The sequence below is a fragment of the Nicotiana tabacum genome, chromosome 4 (assembly GCF_000715075.1).
Source record: "Nicotiana tabacum cultivar K326 chromosome 4, ASM71507v2, whole genome shotgun sequence".
Lineage (NCBI taxonomy): Eukaryota > Viridiplantae > Streptophyta > Magnoliopsida > Solanales > Solanaceae > Nicotiana > Nicotiana tabacum.
In genome coordinates this window covers 39,686,086-39,705,053 of record NC_134083.1, presented here as the reverse complement: position 1 = coordinate 39,705,053, position 18,968 = coordinate 39,686,086, and the positions used below count along the sequence as shown (strand labels likewise).

At 39.3% G+C, this 18,968-nt stretch overlaps 1 pseudogene; it reads right to left on the bottom strand.

Moving 5' to 3' along the window:
• Window positions 1–18,968, bottom strand: part of LOC107779524 (putative LRR receptor-like serine/threonine-protein kinase At1g07650) — a 45,497-nt pseudogene that overhangs the window by 4,942 nt on the left and 21,587 nt on the right.

The window sequence follows — 18,968 nt, the reverse complement described above, 5'->3', positions numbered from 1 at the left end:
CACGGAAATAGTTATGGAATTGGATGAAAATTATATATTTGAGTTCTTGAGATTATGAGTAACGATTCCCTCCGAAAATTTCCGAAATCCGGGCACATGGGCCTGGGGTGAATTTTAGGAATTTTACCATTTTGGATAAGGTAATTTATTTAATAGATAAATTTCGAATCATTTAGCATATATTAATTATTTTATATAATATTTGGATAGTTTCGGATTTTTCGGCGTCGAATCGAGAATTCAACGCGACGTGGTAATCGAAAAGTGAACTTTGAGACGAGGTAAGTCTCTTGTCTAATCTTGTGAGGGAAAAATTACCCCATAGGGATTAAATTAAATAATTATTGCGAATTACGGGGGCTACGTACGCACGAGGTGATGAGAGTCCGTGCGTAGCTACTATTAATGCTAAAGTCTGGGTAGTTTAGGACTCAAAGCATGAATTACTTGTGTAAATTATATTCTTTATTAATTAAATTATTTGATGTGTATATTGCGAATTGTTATGAAAGGTAGTAAAAGATGAAATTTCATATGCTTAATTTTTGTTTAGATTAAATAAATTATTAAAAAAAATTATTCATCCTCTCGAATTTATCTTATAATAAACATACTCTCATTTTCAGAGGTACATAAGAAAAATGTCCTCCTTTCTTGTGGAGCGGGCCGAACGCCTCGGCAGGATAGATGCATCTATGGATCGTGCCGCACGTCCCTCGGCAGTGTACACGACACTCTGGATCGTGCCGAACTACCTCGGCAGAAATCGTGCTTAATAATAATAATAATAATTATACGATACCTTAATAGTTTATTTCAGCTTGCGAAGCTAATTGATAAATTAGAAAATCCTTGGAATTTAATGAATTATTATTCTTGCTTGTTAAGGAATTAATTATTATTCCTGTAAATGTGATTAATTGATAAATTGGAAATTATTTGAATTGAAGGAATTTAATTAATATATTGAGAATTGTTGCATTTGAAGGAATTTGATTATTTCTGTTGGTTAAATAAATTATTGTAAATTCTGTGAATCATGCTGATTTAGATATTCTAGTTTTATTTCAATTATTATTATTGACCCATAGTGAGTGTCAAAGTCGGCTATCTCATCTCTACCACTTCGAGATTAGGCTTGATACTTACTGGGTACACGTAGTTTTCTTACTCATACTGCACTTGCTTCACATTTTATTGTGCAGGTACATATATGTATAGCGGCCTTGTGGGAGCAGAGGTATGGCTAATAATTGTGGGGACATAGGTGAGCTGCATTCTATATTACGATCCGCAGCTAACAGAGTCTCCTTCAGAATTATTATATTTTCCTGTCTAATTTATATTCTGGACATATGCTGTATTTTATTTTAATTCCCTAGTAAATGCTCATGCACTTGTGACACCGGGTTTTGGGAATGGTTATGAATTGTTTAGAAATTTAGTTGCTAAAAATATTTATCATTTACTCTATGAGTTTTATCTTTACTATTTCATTGAAGAAATTTTTATTTTAAAAAATACTAAAATGGGTAATTAAGTTAATTGATTATGGTTGGCTTGCCTGACAGTGGTGTCCGGCGCCATCACGGCCTTTTTGGATTTTGGGTTATGACAACATGGTATCAGAGCACTAGGTTCACGTAGGTCTCATAAGTCATGAGCAAGTCTAGTAGAGTCTTGCGGATCGGTACGAAGACGTCTGTGCTTATCTTCGAGAGGCTACAGGGCTATTAGGAATACTTCCCTTTTTGATTCCTCATCGTGCGTTTCGATTCCTTTGAGGCTTATGCCTACATTTCCTTCCTATTCAATCTTATGCGACGTGAAGCGCTTGTTATAAATTGGGGATCGAGGAAATTTTTAATGGTACTACAGATGTAGTACAATATACTTCTCCTTGTGTAATTAATTGGGCTATTGTCGTCGCCTTGCGAAAGGCCGCTCTGTCATTTCAAATTAAATATCAGTACTACCTAAGGTTTTGAAATTTGGCATTGATTGTAACGACGATTCGTGCGTTGTTATTGCACAATGTTTATGTAATGGTAAAATGCCCGTCTATGTGTCAGGGCAGTAAACGACTTCAAAGAAGGTTTTCTCAGTACATGATTTAGAGGTTCCATGTTTTAATTCCAACGAAGAAAAGGTGACCGAACTATGAATGCTCAGGTTTGGGGTTGATGGAGTAACGAAGCTTGATATGTTTGAGTGTGGTAGAGTTCTCAATTTTGATGTGGTGTCATCGCCTTGTAAAATGCGTTAAGGTTCGCCTGTGTTATGGTTTTCTTCAACTCGCCTTCACGACAGGGTATTAGGAATTGGTATAGGGGAAGCAGTCGTTAGAGATCGCGGTGTGCAGTGATTCAGGATCAAAGCATCGTTTCTAGTATTGATGTCTCGAGAAGGATGATTGTCAGAAAGGCTTAAAGCTGGTAACGATCTATTGGTTCAAGTGCTACAGAGATGGATTTTGAGTTAAGGCAACAACTGGGTAGCAAAGGATGAGGAAGGACATGTGGAAGATGTCTTGCGGTGGTTAGGTTCCGAAAAGGCCAAGTGTAAGAAAATAGTACAGAGTAGTTGCTTAAAAGGAGATGGTTGACCAAAGTGGGAGAGTGACAAGGTAGCATATGGGTTACGTGGTAGGATGATTAGACGTCTTGAGGAACGTTTGGAGTGATTTGGGATGTAGAATGGACAGTGACTAGGTCTACGGACTTAAGTTATAATATTAGCTGCTATATTGAGGAAGATTGGATACAACAGGAAGGAGTTGCTTGATATGAAGAAGGATACAACATGACTTTGGATTAGAATGTATTGTTGCACCTCTAGTTGACGTCCATGAGGAGTGAACGGACTGGTGCAACTAGTGAATGAGCTCGGACTCAGGATGATCTACTAATTTCGTAGTAATTGCACCCAGTGCAGCGGCGTTGGAATATGTCGGCATGTAGTTTTCACTGGTGGGTTATCTCATGTGAGCAGGTTAGCGATTGCGTGGTGTTGACAAAGCTTCTGCGAAGAATTTTACTGGCTACCTGGTAAGAGATTTAATATGTAAATGTGGCTAGTGGTTCAGAGTGTTTATTAAAGGTTAATAGAAGAATTTCGAGAAATTTGGCAAGTTGCGTGTGCAGGATCATGTCGACGATGAAGAAAGAATCTGGGTGGATTCCAGAATTTTGTAATTTATAGCTTCAAGCTAAGTGGGAGAGCCCCACTGTCTATGATTGGATTGCGTAGTGTCAACTTGTGCGGTTTCTGGTTATCGGTGTATTGGTGGGTCATTACGACTAAGGAAAGAAAACATCGGTGGTAATTTGAGCAAAGGATTTGGGGAATGTGTGCCATATTTGGCCTTATCAATTCATATTCAGGTTTGTGGGAAGACTCAGAGTTTATGCTTCGTGTAGATGTAATGCACAGGGAAAGTGAGACAATCAGGTGTTTCCTTGAGAAAGTGTCCATGTGCTAGCAGGGCATTGGAGTTGATCATGTATAGGAACAAGTCAGAGCAAGTGACTCTCAATAACGGTCCTAGTGGATTCAAAAATTTAAAGTGTGGTGTCTAAGGATCTAGAGTCTATAGTATGGTTGAGTATCGAGCTTTTGCAGCAGATTATGAAACGGGGCTTGGAGTACTCTGCGTTATCTTTAGGTTGTGGTGTAGCATTAGAGAAATAGAAGAAAATAACTTCGGATTCATAAAAGAAGTATCAGAATGGGTGTACCAGTTAAAGATGTAAAAAGTGCGCATAAGAAGGGATATGAGATAATTAGTGGATTTTGAAATAGCATGGTCTCGTGAAATAAGGTCACTTGGGATGAGTGCGGATTCGAGTTCATGATGTAATGAATGGAGCTTTATTTCTAAGGAAAGTTGAGAGTAAATTGAGAAAAGACGGATCGGCTAACAATGGTTGAATCGGCACGATGGTGGCAATGATCAGTTCCTTCAGCGTATTGAATTATGCATATGATTTGTGGCGGTACGTGCGAGGCTTGACGGTCGCCGTAATTGATTTTATTTGGAGGAATTCAAGTATTATGACATGTTATGTGTAGAGGGATCCCAGAAGAGTTATGGTGGTTTAAAGCACTACTTGAGGCCGGTATTTTCTACGGATATTGGAATTCAGTCACGTGTTGCAATGGTTCTCTTGAAATTAGTTAAGAAGAAGGTTTCTATATGATGAAGTGTTTACCCTATTAGTGGTTCGGGAGTTATGATGGAATTCTTGTACTCTTGCGCATTGGCGTGGTTAAGTGCACTAAGTAGCATGGGATTGAAAGTTGAGGATTTAAGATTTCGGTTCGGTGTTGACAAGGATGTCATGAGCTCGGATGAGCAGGAAAGGGATTTAGATGTTTAAAGTAAGATGGTATTATTTTTGGCATCATCTAAGGTCGATGTCAGGTGTAAGAGACCTTGTGTATTGATTTGTGGATTCTTGATATGCTTTACAACATTAGTGTAACCGGTAGCAGGTATGTGCAGACTTGTTAGCTGGTACGAAAGTTCGTGGGAGCGTGTCTCACGGAAAGATTATGTAAGAGTGACATGTAGTCACTTGATTGGTGAAGATTGAAACCAAGTATGAAGATTGTGGTAATATCGCTGATTCGAGAATTTATGACTGGAGGGCGCTCGGTTCATTTGGTTGTGGACTATGGAAGTTTGTTCCGATTATGATGGCTATTCTTGTGTGTTATGGGGAAAAGGGTTATTATGGATCCTTGAAAGCTTATTAGCCTAGTACAGTGCAATCAGAATCGGCTAGAGTATGTGGATGGATTTAAATATGAATACAGGCTCTATATCAGGCTGGATGTGTTCATTTCAGCATGAAAGCTCCCTATGGAGGAGTATTCGGATGTTGGATGTCGTTTCATTGTCGGTTATTTCATGTAATACTATATTGTGCCGTGTGAGTTATGAAACGGCTTGATAAATTTCTTATGTGATAAGGTTCCGCGTAGCGATGGTGTTATGTGAGCAAGATGGCTCTCAAGATTCAGATCATATATCACACCTTAGTTGTGCTTGAGTTTTGTAGTGTATGGCGCTGTCGGTCCTTCCAGGGATGATATTATGCACTGAGCATGCTTGTGTCCGATATTCGGATATTTTGTAGTAATGAGAATTCTAGCTCGGTAAGTATTTTCTAATCGATTATTTTTGTGTGGATCGGGTGGCACGCCGCCACGGGTATGTTGTTTGGATCGGGTTGCACACCGCAACGGTATCATGTGTGGATCAGGTTGCATGCCGCAATGGTATCATGTGTAGATCGGGTTGCACGCCGCAACGGTATCATGTGTGGATCGGGTTGCACGCCGCAACAGTGTGATGTTGAGTACAGTCCCCTATATTCTATTATGTGTGTTTGTGTCCCATTATCTAAGGAAGGTTCATGACACCTTTTCAGTTGTCTAATTAGTCACGTGGGTTGAGTAATCCTTTCCAGAGTTCGTTTTTCTTATGTATCGCAATCGAGTCCGTAGCTTATTAGCTCATTGTGGCATCATATGAGTCTTTTTGATCGTGTCTGAGGTGGTTTATTGCCTGAGCAGCTTATACTTGGTGAGACGAGATTATTGGATTCGGGATCAGTGCGATGGGATTATATGAAGTGTAATAAAGAGCAAATACCATTATTTGGTTATAATGAGGCAATGGTTCTTGTCAGAAGGAGAAACTCAATAATTGTTGACTCGGCAGTTGGTTATGAATCTCTACACATTTCTTCCATCGTGGAAGCATTTCAAGAGTTGGAACAGGACTTATATGTATCATAAGGTGTATTGTGAACATCAGATTTGTGAAATTTTGGCTATTGTTATCGGAGGATGTTATTATAGTCATGTGAATGATACGGTGCATGGTCTAAATTCAACAAAGGTATGCAATCCTGTATTGCTGCATCGTGTAGTGATTGATACGACATTCATAGGTTGGAAACATGCATGGTGGAGAATTCTGGATGTTAGAATTGGGCTCTAAGGCTTATTTGCCTAAATAAAGGGGAGAATTTTTAGATTGGCTCGAGTTAATGTGATCAACTGGGTGTGGTAGCACGGGTGGGTGCACGAGGTGTTAAACGGTGATTTTGGATAACTCTGAAACACTCCTTAGCACGTTCGAGGACGAACGTATATTTAAGTGGGAGAGAATGTAACGACCCAACCGGTCGTTTTGACTTTTAGAACCCTGTTCTCCCTAAATAAAACTTTCCGTATGTGCTTTAAATAATTTATGACTTGTGGGGATGGTTGGTTCGGGATTTAAAAGTGTTTGGGTTGAAATCGGAATACTTGGTTCGTTAAGTTGGCTTTAAAAGGCCAAGTTTGACTTTGGTCAATATTTTGAGCAAACGGACTAGGATCAATGTTTTAAAAGTTTTGGCAGGTCCGTATCGTGATTTGGGACTTGGGCGTATGCCCGGAATCAAATTCCGAGGTTCCTAGCCCGAGATATGGAATTTTGATGAAACAATTAAATAATTTAAGTTCAAATAGTGACCGGATATCGAATTATGTGCAAACGACCCCGGAATAGAATTTTGATGATTCCGACAGCTCTGTATGGTGATTTTGGACTTAGGAGCGTAATCGGAATTTTATATGGAAGTCCGTAGTTAAATTAGGCTTGAAATGGCTAAAATAAGAATTTAAGTTTGGAAGTTTGACCGGGGAGTTGACTTTTTGATACCGGAGTCGGAATATAGTTTCGAAAATTTTCATAGCTCTGTTATGTCATTTATGACTTATGTGTAAAATTTGAGGTCAATCGGAGTTGATTTGATAGGTTTCGACATCGAATGTAGAAGTTGGAAATTTTAAGTTTCATTAAGCTTGAATTGGAGCATAATTCGTGGTTTTAACATCGTTTTATGTGATTTGAGGTTTCAAATAAGTTCGTATGATGTTGTAGGACTTGTTGGTATATTTGGTTGAGGTCCCGAGGGCCTAGGGTGGATTCCGGGTGGTTAACGGATCGAATTTGGAATTTGAAAAAGAGTTGAGGCAGCTGATATCTCGTGTAATCGCGGGTGCGAAAAATCCATCGCGGGTGCGAAGCCGCAGGTGCGAAAAATCCATCGCGGGTGCGAAGCCGCAGATGCGAAAAATCCATCGCTGGTGCGAAGCCGCAGGTGCGAAAGATTCATCACGGGTGCGAAGCCGCAGTTGCGAAAATTTTTACCGCGGGCGCGATGATCACTGGCTAGTGAGTGTTTAAAGCGGGGATTTGAGCATTTTTGCTCATTTCTTCATTCTTGGACGATCTTGGGAGCTTCTTGAGAGGAGCATTCACCTAGCAACTTGGAGGTAAGTTAATTCACACCTATTGCAAGTTAAATACATGGTTTATATATGGATTTAGATATGAAAATCTGTAAAAATTTGGAGTTTTGAAGAAAAACCTAAAAATTGGTATTTTTGATTTTTCACCACGGAAATGGTTATGGAATTTGATAAAAATTATATATTTGAGTTCTTGAGATTTTGGGTAACGATTCGCTCTGGAAATTTCCAAAATCCGGGCACGTGGGCTCGGGGTAAATTTTCAGAATTTTACCATTTTGGATAAGGTAATTTATTTAATAGATAAATTTCGAATCATTTAGCATATATTAATTATTTTGTATAATATTTGGATAGTTTCGAATTTTTCGGCGTCGAATCGAGAATTCAACGTGACGTGGTAATCGGAAAGTGGACTTTGAGACGAGGTAAGTCTCTTGTCTAATCTTGTGAGGGGGAAATTACCCCATATGTATTAATTAAATAATTGTTGCTAATTGCAGGGGCTACGTATGCACGAGGTGATGAGAGTCCGTGCGTAGCTACTATTAATGCTAAAGTCCGGGTAGTTTAGGACTTAAAGCATGAATTACTTGTGTAAATTGTATTATTTATTAATTAAAATGAAAGGTATTAAAAGATAAAATTTTCATATGCTTAATTTTTGTTTAGATTAAATAAATTATTAAAAGAAATTATTCATCCTCTCGAATTTATCATATTATAAACATACTCTCATTCCCGGAGGTACATAAGAAAAATGTCCTCCTTTCTTGTGGAGCGGGCCGAACGCCTCGGCAGGATAGATGTATCTATGGATCGTGTCGCACGTCCCTCGGCAGTGTACACGACACTCTGGATCGGGCCGAACGGCCTCGGCAAGATAGATGTATCTATGGATCGTGTATACTTTAATAGTTTATTTCAGCTTGCGAAGCTAATTGATAAATTGAAAAATCCTTGGAATTTAATGAATTATTATTCCTGCTTGTTAAGGAATTAATTACTATTCCTGTAAATGAGATTAATTGATCAATTAAAAATTATTTGAATTGAAGGAATTTAATTAATATATTGAGAATTGTTGCATTTGAAGGAATTTGATTATTTCTGCTGGTTAAATAAATTATTGTAAATTCTGTGAATCATGCTGATTTAGATATTCTAGTTTTATTTCAATTATTATTATTGACCTATAGTGAGTGTCAAAGTTGGCTATCTCGTCTCTACCACTTCGAGATTAGGCTTGATACTTACTGGGTACACGTTATTTTCTTACTCATACTGCACTTGCTGCACATTTTATTATGCATGTACATATATGTATAGCGGCCTTGTGGGAGCAGAGGTATGGTTAATAATTGTGGGGACATAGGTGAGCTGCATTCTATATTACGATCCGCAGCTAACAGAGTCTCCTTCAGAGTTATTATATTTTTCTGTCTAATTTGTATTATGGACAGATGCTGTATTTTATTTTAATTCCCTAGTAAATGCTCATGCACTTGTGATACCGGATTTTGGGAATGGTTATGAATTGTTTAGAAATTTAGTAGCTAAAAATATTTATCATTTACTCTATGAGTTTTATCTTTACTAGTTCATTGAAGAAATTTTTATTTCAAAAAATACTAAAATGGGTAATTAAGTTAATTGATTATGGTTGGCTTGCCTGACAGTGGTGTCCGGCGCCATCACGACCTTTTTGGATTTTGGGTCGTGACACTGCTCATAATAACATTGAGGGATTTGTAAAGATATCTGTTGAAATTTTCGTCCCTCTCATTCCTAGCAGCTTGGGTGAGCTTGGATGTGGACTCTAGCAGGGCTCTGATGTCTAACAATGTTGTGGGTGCCTCCACTACCTCGTCATAGCCAGGGTATTCTGGTACCCTACTAGAGAGCATGTACTGTGTTAGGATGTTGCCAAAAAAAATTCTTTTGATCCTTCCTCCAAAACGGGTGCGGGTCATCTCCCCAAGCATGAGCTCACCCACATTTATGGGGCGCCCGGTCATCAAAAAGTAGATCACGCACACTCGAGCTCGCGTGCACTCACTATTATGCTCAACGGGCATTAATCTAGCTTGCACAAAGTTTTGCCAGACCTTGGCCATTTTGTTGAAGTCGAATCGGAGCATTTCAAGGTGAATATTTCCCTTAGTCCACGTCCACTTTGCATTAGAATCAACGCCACAAAGTGTGTGACGTATTGCTTGGTAGCATGGACTTTTGACGAACTTTCGAAGCCTTCGTGGGTTAGGGCTATCAACTCCCAAAAAACGATACAAGTCTTCCCTATTCATTGGAATTTCCTTTCCTCTGACCCATGACACGTCCTTTTTCTCGTTCTAGTTAGCATATAACTCTCTTACCATGCTTAGATTTGCCGGGCCCGGACATTCGAGGAGCTTATCCATCTTCTTTTTGATCAATATAGCAAGTACATTTGGGAAGTTCTGTTCTAAAGCCTTCACATTTATCCCCATTTTAGATACATATCTCCCATATGGGACAAAAGTATCATGCCATTTGATGGCGTCATCTCGCATTAGTTCCACCCGAGGTCGTGGTGGCCTCGTAGACCCGCTAGCCACTTGCTTTCCCTTGGCTTGTCGGGAAGAGCTCTCACCTTGCTTGCGTTTCTTTGGAGGGGAAGCAGTAGTGGAGGACTTTCCACCCCTTTTCCTTTAGCGGCACCGTCACGAGCCATAGCAACCTACACATGATAAATACAAAGATGAGAATAAATCAAGAAATGTCGCCTAAGGTCATCGTGAGAGGTAAGATGACCCCACACTTAAAACTGAATGATATGTATAATCGAATCATAATATTGATTCAACGTGCACCAATGTGTCATCACAAGGCTATAGGTACTAAGACTTCCCTATGCCATAAAATTTAATTAGTCTAACATGTCCGTAACTTAACTATGGTGCAAGCATAACAAAGCTAAAGTCTACATTACTACACTAATTTAGTACACTAACTACGACTTACAAGAGTTTACAACAAGATACAATACCTCCCAAACACCCCACACTTCGCCCAACCTCATATACAACTACACTAGACTACTTAGACTTCACCGGTGTTCAAATTTACTATCTTAAGAATTTTAGCAAACACCTTGTGGGCGTCAATTTTGCTCTTTTATTTTAACAGTTGTGGAACAGGGTGGCCCTCCCAAATTTACATGAAGTAGAGGGAATTATAGTTTACTACTTCAAACACATTCACAATCAAATTTTGCACTAATTTCGTGTATAATTATTCCACCCACAATAACATCAAAGTATGTTTAATAAACCTAGGGGATTTGGGGAGAAAGAAGACTTCAAATAAACTAAGAAATTCCAAAATACAAGAAAAGAGATAACAAGAGAAACATACCTTTGATTCTTGAGATTATGCTTGAGAGAGGACAGAAAAAACGAGGCAGAAGAGAAAGAAAAAAAAACTTGGCAGTGTTTGGCGTGAAATCTGAAAGGGGTTTTTAGTTATTTTAATTTAGGTGGGGATTGGGTTTGGATAATTAGGTATGAGTTAGGTTGTGTGTATGTGGGTAATTGGGTTGGGTTAATTGGGTTTGTTGTTTTAATTAAACTAAGAAAACAAAAATAAAATAATTAAAAAAATTATATACCTGACCGCCAGCCCAGCGCCCCACGCTGGGGTTGGCATTGAAGCTTCAGAACACACTGGAAAGTGCGCCCCAGGCAGCGTGGGGCGTTGGCCTGGGTGCTCAATTCGCTGATTTTTTTTTATTTTTTATTTTTATAAAATCATGACTACCCGAACACTCAATACATACATTACATACACCCCACACCATTCCCACCTAAGATTTTTACAACTACAAAGAAAACAAAAAAAAAATAGTCTACTCTAACTAACTGAAAAACAAAAAAACTAAGCTACGAAAGCAATAAAAATTGGGTTGTCTCCCAACAAGCGCCTGATTTAATGTCGCGGCACGACTCAACACATTTTTAAGCATCGGCCAAGTTCACCGAGGTCTTGTGATGTGCAATGTCACCACCCCAATAATATTTTATTCTTTGGCCATTTACTAAGAATGTACCGCTTGAACTCGTATCACGCAGTTCCACCGCTCCATGAGGCCTCACACTTAAAAGGACCTGCCCAACGAGACTTAAGATTTCCGGGAAAAAGCTTCAACCTCGAATTGAACAAGAGAACTTCCTGACCTGGCTCAAACTCTCGATGTTGGATGTGCTTGTCATGCCACCTCTTCATCTTTTCTTTATATAATTTGGCATTTTCATATGCGTGCAATTGAAACTCATCAAGCTCGTCGAGTTGCAGCAACCTCTTCTCACCAGCTGAGTTCATATCTATATTTAGCTTTTTAATCGCCCAATAAGCTTTATGTTCAATCTCGATGGGCAAGTGGCATGCCTTCCCATAAACCAACCTGTACGGAGAAGTACCTATGAGAGTCTTGTATGCAGTTCGATATGCCCATAATGCGTCATCCAGCTTCCCAGCCCAGTCCTTTCTATTCCCACATGCTGTTTTCTCCAAAATCTGTTTTACCTCTTTGTTTGAAACTTCTACTTGACCACTCGTTTAGGGATGATAGGCAGTGGAAACCTTGTACTTAACTCTATATTTTTCAAGAACATTATTCAGCAATTTGTTACAAAAGTGAGCTCCTCCGTCGCTTATCAACACTCATGGAGTCCCAAAGCGCATGAAGATGTGCTTCTTTACAAAGCTTACCACTACCTTTGCGTCATTAGTAGGAAGAGCAATGGCCTCCACCCACTTAGGAACATAGTCGACCGCCACCAAGATGTATCTGTGACCATTAGAATATGGGAATGGTCCCATGAAATCAATCCCCCAAACATCAAAAAGCTCTACTGCCAGAATATTTTGTAAAGGCATCTCGTGCTTCCTCATGATAGTTCCGGTTCTTTGCTATCTGTCACAATTTTTAACAAAGGCATGTGTATCCTTAAATAATTTTGGCCAATAGAAACCTGATTGTAGCACTTTTTGGGCGGTTCTATCCCCACCGTGATGACCTCCATATGGCGAAGCATGACAGCCATGCAATATTGCATTCATCTCTTCCTCAGGAACACACCTTCGCACCAACTGATCTGCGCACTGCTATATAGGAATGGCTCATTCCACATGTAGAGCCTCACATCATGTAGGAATCTTCTTCTATTGTCAGGTGTCAATTCTGGTGGCGTCACCCCACTTGCAATAAAATTCATATAATCTGCATACCATGGGGCTTCACTTGAGGTGACTGCTAATAACTGCTCATCGGGAAATATTTCTTTGATCAACCCTCCTTCAGCTACATGGTTTCGATTTTCTAATCTGGATAAGTGATCATCCACTTGATTCTCTGTCCCTTTTCGATCATGAATTTCTAAGTCAAATTCTTGCAAGAGGAGGACCCAACGAATTAGCCTTGGCTTGGCGTCTTTCTTTTCAAACAAGTATCTGATAGCTAAATGATCTGTGTAGACGATGACTTTGGTTTCCACTAGATAGGATCTGAACTTGTCAAACGCCCACACCACTGCAAGCAACTCTTTTTCAGTAACTGTATAATTCATCTGAGCTGGATTCATAGTTTTGCTCGCATAATAAATGGAGTGAAAGATTTTATCCCTCTTTTGCCTCAAAACAACTCCGATTGCTATGTCACTTGCATCGCACATCAACTCAAATAGTTGCGCCCAATCTGGGGCGATGATAATTGGTGCAATCACCAACCTTCCCTTCAGCTCCTCAAATACTTTCAGACATGCATCATCAAACTTGAATGTGACATCTTTCTCAAGAAGCTTGCACAAAGGAGAAGAAATTTTTGAAAAATCTTTAATGAAACGACGATAAAAACCTGCATAGCCCAAGAAACTGCGAATACCTTTGACGGATGTCGGTGGGGGCAATTTTTCAATCGCTTCCACCTTTGCTTTATCCACCTGCAGACCATTTTTGGACACCTTGTGCCCCAAGACTATACCTTCACGTACCATGAAATAGCACTTTTCCCAGTTTAGTACCAAGTTTGTCTCTTCAAACCTAGCAAGCACTTTATCAAGGTTCATTAAACAATTATCAAAAGAACACCCAAACACAGAAAAATCATCCATGAACACTTCTACAAATCTTTCAACCATGTCAGTAAAAATAGCCATTATACACCTTTGAAATGTCGCAGGTGCATTACAGAGACCAAAGGGCATTCTCTTGAACACATACGTGCCATAGGGACACGTAAATGTGGTTTTCTCTTGGTCCTATGGGGCTATAGCAATCTGATTATACCTGGAATAACCATCTAGGAAACAGTAGTATTCCTGGCCAGCTAACCTATCAAGCATTTGGTCAATAAAAGGGAGGGGAAAGTGGTCCTTTCGGGTGGCATTGTTCAATTTTCTATAATCTATGCAAATTCTCCACACAGTGACAGTTCTTGTAGGAATTAAGTCATTATTTTCATTAACCACTACAGTCACCCCCCCCCTTTCTTAGGCACACATTGAACGGAGCTTACCTATTTGCTATCAGAGATTGGAAATACAATACCTGCATCAAGGCACTTAATCACTTGTTTTCTTACCACCTCTTTCATGATTGGATTTAGGCGGCGTTGTTGCTCTACACTTTGCTTGTGTCCATCCTCCATGAGGATTTTATGCATGCAGAAAGCTGGACTAATGCCTTTAATGTCAGACATCGTCCACCCAATTACTCGCTTTTGCTCACGTAGCACTCTCAACAGCTTTTCTTCCTGCAATTTAGACAAGTCAGAAGAAACAATAACATGTAAAGTGTCAGAACTACCCAAATAAGCATATTGAGGGTGAGGGGGTAGGGGTTTAAGCTCCAATTTTGGAGCTTCTTCAATTGACAGCTTTGGAAGAGACCCACTTGGCCTATTCAGGGGCTCAAACGGGTGTATTCCCTGCAATTTAAGCACATGATGCATCTAGGATATGCATCATCTACTCAACCTCATCATCAATCTCCAAGCTATCGTAAAACATGAGTGCTTTTTCTAGAGAATTGTCTAGATATACACTCGTGTCAAGAAGTTTCTCATCCACCTCCACAACAGATATCATAGAGAGCTCCTCATAGTGGCAGGGAAGTTGGATTGCTTTGTAGACATTAAAAATTGCTTCCTCGTTGTCCACTCTCATAATCATTTTTCCCTCTCTCACTTTAATTATTGCATCACCAGTAGCCAAGAGAGGTCGTCCCAATATGATTGGAACTTGTTCATCAGCCTCAAAATCTAGAATAATGAAGTCAGCTAGGAAGATAAATTTCCCAATTTGCAGCAACACATCTTCAATCACTCCTTCAGGGTAGGCTATGGACCTATAAGCTAATTGCAACATCACAGTGGTTGGTCTTGGAGCTCCCAGACCCAATTGCTTAAACAAGGACAAGGGCGGCATTAGATTTATGCTCGCCCCCAAATCACAAAGAGCACGACCCACGTAAATATTACCAATTCGTACAGGGATGGTGAAGCTGCCAGGATCCTTAAGCTTTTGAGGAAGCTTGTTTTGGACCCTTAAAGTGTACTCCTCAGTAAGTAAAACTGTCTCGAACTCAGTCAATTTCCTCTTGTGAGACACTATATCTTTTATGTACTTAGAATACTTTGGAATTTTATGAAGTACATCCACCAATGGAATATTTAATTGAACCTGGCTCAACATAGAGAGAAATTTGTTGAACATGCGATCATCATTCTTTCTCTGCAATCTCTGGGGGAAAGGTGGTGGTGGCCTTGCAGCCTCCACTGGCTCTGAACCTGCATCATTTTTCTTTGACTCGTGTATTGCCTTAGGGATCAACTCCCCCTCAGGTATAGGCTTGTCTTTTCTCTTCTTTGGCACTTCCTCTAGTTCCCTCCCGTTTCTGAGTGTAACTGCATTAACTTGAGGGTTCTTCTCTGTATCACTGGGAAGAGCGCCTGTGGGTCTAGTGTTTTGATTTGCTTCTAACTGTCCCATTTGCCTCTCAAGATTTCTGAAATCGGTCATGAGCTATTGATTGTCAAGCAACAACTTCTTCAGCAAGTCATACGTACTCTCTTCTGTTTGTTGGGGTGGCTTCTGAAGCTGATTGAAAATTCCTTAGGGCCTATACTGATTCTGATTCTGTTGATTTCCACCCCATTAGAAGTTAGGATGATTCCTCCCATTTGGATTGTAAGTGTTCCCAACTTGTGCATGCTGATTCATCGGACCTCTATTTTGTTGCCCCACAGAGTATATAGATTCAGGATTCGTGGGGCACATGTCACTCATATGACTGTCACCATATAGTTCGCAGCAAATAGACATCTGTTGTACATGTTGCATCTGTTGTGTTTGTTGCATTGTCATTCTATTCATCTGATTTGCCAATTTTGCAATATCGGCTCTCATGGTTGAGAAGTCATCAAGCTCAATCACCCCTGCTGCCTTTTGTTTAATTGCTCTTCTTGCGTCCCCATCTCCTTGCCAATTATGATCATTAGCAGTGAAGTTATTTAGCAAGAGTTGAATTTCACTATAAGGCCTCGCCATGCAACTACCCCCACAAGCTGAATCAAGATTCATCTTTGATGCCTCATCTAGTCCATCAACAAAAGTGTGACCCAACACCTCATCAGTCTGACAATGATGCGGGCAGTCTCTGAGTAGCTTCTTGTATCTTTCCCAAGCTTGACGCAGTGTCTCGCTATCCCGTTGTTGGAACCCAAAAATCAGGCTCCTCAGCGACTTTGTCTTCTTAGTGGAAAAAAACTTGATTAAGAATTTCCTTGCTAGATCATCCCAAGTGTGGATTGAGTTTGTGGGCTCCTTTTGCAACCATTCCTTAGCTTTCCCCAGCAGTGAAAAGGGAAATAGTGTCAGCCTGACATAGTCCTTGGAAACGTTCGGATAATTATAGGTGTCCGTAATTTCTAGGAAATTCTGAATGTGCCTCTGCGGGTCTTCATGAGATAGACTCACATATTGCCCCGTGGACTGAATCAGCTGTACCATGTACTGTTTAAGTTCAAAATGCCATGTGATATTAGGCTTCACAATAGCCTGAGTCATATTAGCAAGATTGGGCCTTGAGGCTTCTATCACCGCACGCTCTTCATTACCTGCCATCTCTGTTGGCTGTGGTTGAACTACGATGTCCAACTCTCCTTCTATTCTAGTTCTTGCTTCGACTTCCCTTCTCACTCTGTGAAGTGTTCGTTCAATTTTCGGATCAAGAGGAAGGAGATTGTTTGCGCTTCTACTCCTCCACATTCAAGAGAAGAGCTTGCGTTAACACAAACAAGGTAAACTGAAAATTAGAGCTTGAACAAATAACTAATAAAAGCTTAACTCAGTCAAGTAGGTAATTTCTAAGTCCCCGGCAACGGCGCCAAAAATTTGTTGCGACCAAACACACTCACGCAAGTATACGTGGTCGTCAAATAATAGCGTAGTGAGTAGAGTATCATTCCCACGAAGACTTATGATTAACTTTTGGCTAATTCAAACTCAAATAACTTATCGATTCAAGCGATTTCTCACAAAATAGATAATTTTCTACCTAAAAATTATCAAGTAATGAAATACTAGAAATCAACCACAACACTTAAATAATTTCGAATTACAATCAATAGGAGATAATATTCCAGGGTCACGGGTTAGCTAACAATCGTGTTGCGTTCTTGGCTTAAAATGACTAATTGATTTATCTAAGTTGTTGATTGACAAGGTTGATATTACTCATAAGAATCTGTCGAGTTCTTACTCGCCTATTCAAGTTAATTTAATGCCTATATGTCTATGGAATTAAGATTAATAAAAATGTATTTACACTTCCTGTATTTCAACCAAGCAAGGCAATTAGATATATGTCTATCCTAATTGCGAATCCGTTCCCCGATGCCCGGGTTCAAGAACCTGCTCTATTTAATTCTATATGCAATCATGAATTCCCACTTTCGAGTTCAACTCTAGATTCGTAGATAGTATTTTACTGTTAGTTACTTAGCAAAATAATTGAGAACAAAATTAAATAAACAACCCAATATGATAAAATCAACTTCGTCAAATTAAACTTCAAATATCAACATTCATGTATCACCCATGACCCTAGAACAATAGGGTTCTTAGCCACTCATGTTCATACAATCATCAAAAATAATGTTTTCAAACATAAAATCAATGAGTACTAGGAAAGGGATGGAAGAATTGATCAAATCCATGCTCCCGAGTGTTTGGCGCCTCCCTTCTTCTCTCAAAGTCACATCCTCCCTGTAAAAATAGGTTTAGGTTGGCTTTTATATGAGTTAGGGGCGTCTAGGGGTTGAAATAACCGAGTCCTAGTCCAAAAGGCTACTTTCCCGTCTTGAGCGTCCAGGGCAGCGTGGGGCGCTGGCCCTGGCGCTCAAATATTTTAGCTGCTGTAAATTGCATCACAGCGAGCGCCCCACGCTTGCTGTGGCCCTCAAATTTCACTTTTTGCCTTTTTGTCCCGATTTCGCTCCAATTCGCGCTATTTCGTCCCAAATTGCATCTGAATGATCCCTACACATAGAAATACCAAAATTTAGCACAAATAATCATATTAAACAGCTCAAATTGTCGAGACATGAGCAAAATGTGAGGCGATATATATCAAAATATGCATATATTAAGCCGATTATCACGGAGCCAGAATTTTCGTTAAGGGTGTCAAAATATATAAAAGTATACATACCAGAAAATTAAGGGGAGTCAATACATAGTATATATATACATATAATTTATTTTTTTACCTAGCTACATAATGTATTTTTCCCGCGAAAGGGTTGAAGGATTGCGTATAGGTGTTCATAACACGCAACGGAAAATAATGACAATTCTAGGCAGATCTTTTCGTGTTTAAAAGCTATTTACATGTCAAAGATCAGATCTAAGACGTACCTGGTGAATAGAGCCTCGTTTCAGAATTTTCTTCGATAGTGCAAAGACTCTATGCGTATCCACACCAAGACCGATCATTGTTATTAACTCTTTGATCAATGAAACGCGCGAACAAATTGTAGGAAAATTTATGCTGGAATTTTTCTCAAAAATCTCAACTCAAAGATAGAAGAATAAGAAATATTTTTTTTGTAATTGTATTTTCTCTCTTGGTTTCGTATTGCACTCTCACTTTCACAAAGTGATTTTACTTCTCAAGAAAAATTATGCAGCAAATTTTCTTCATCACTCTTTATATGCATCACCTATAAACCCTTTTGCTATTTGGTTAAGGTAATGATTTATTTAGGGTAAAAGTTTATATCAAAATAAACTTCATGGAATTTTGTATGGAAAAATAGAAAACCCATTCTTAACGGGCGCAGCCTTCTACATGGACTTTCCATGTCCAAAGTCAAAGTTGGATAGTATAGTGAAATCCAATTCAATATTGGATTTTCCTTATAAGTCATTAATTAATACTTCGCTAACAGAAAGTTGGAATCCCATAACAAATAGATTTCACGTAGCCGACGTCTCTTGTGGGATTTACGATCCAATTCCAAATTGGATACTTTATTAATATTTATATATCCTATCTATATCTATCTATCTATATTATTATAAAAGTACGAATATTTTATACTAAATATTGACCGACAA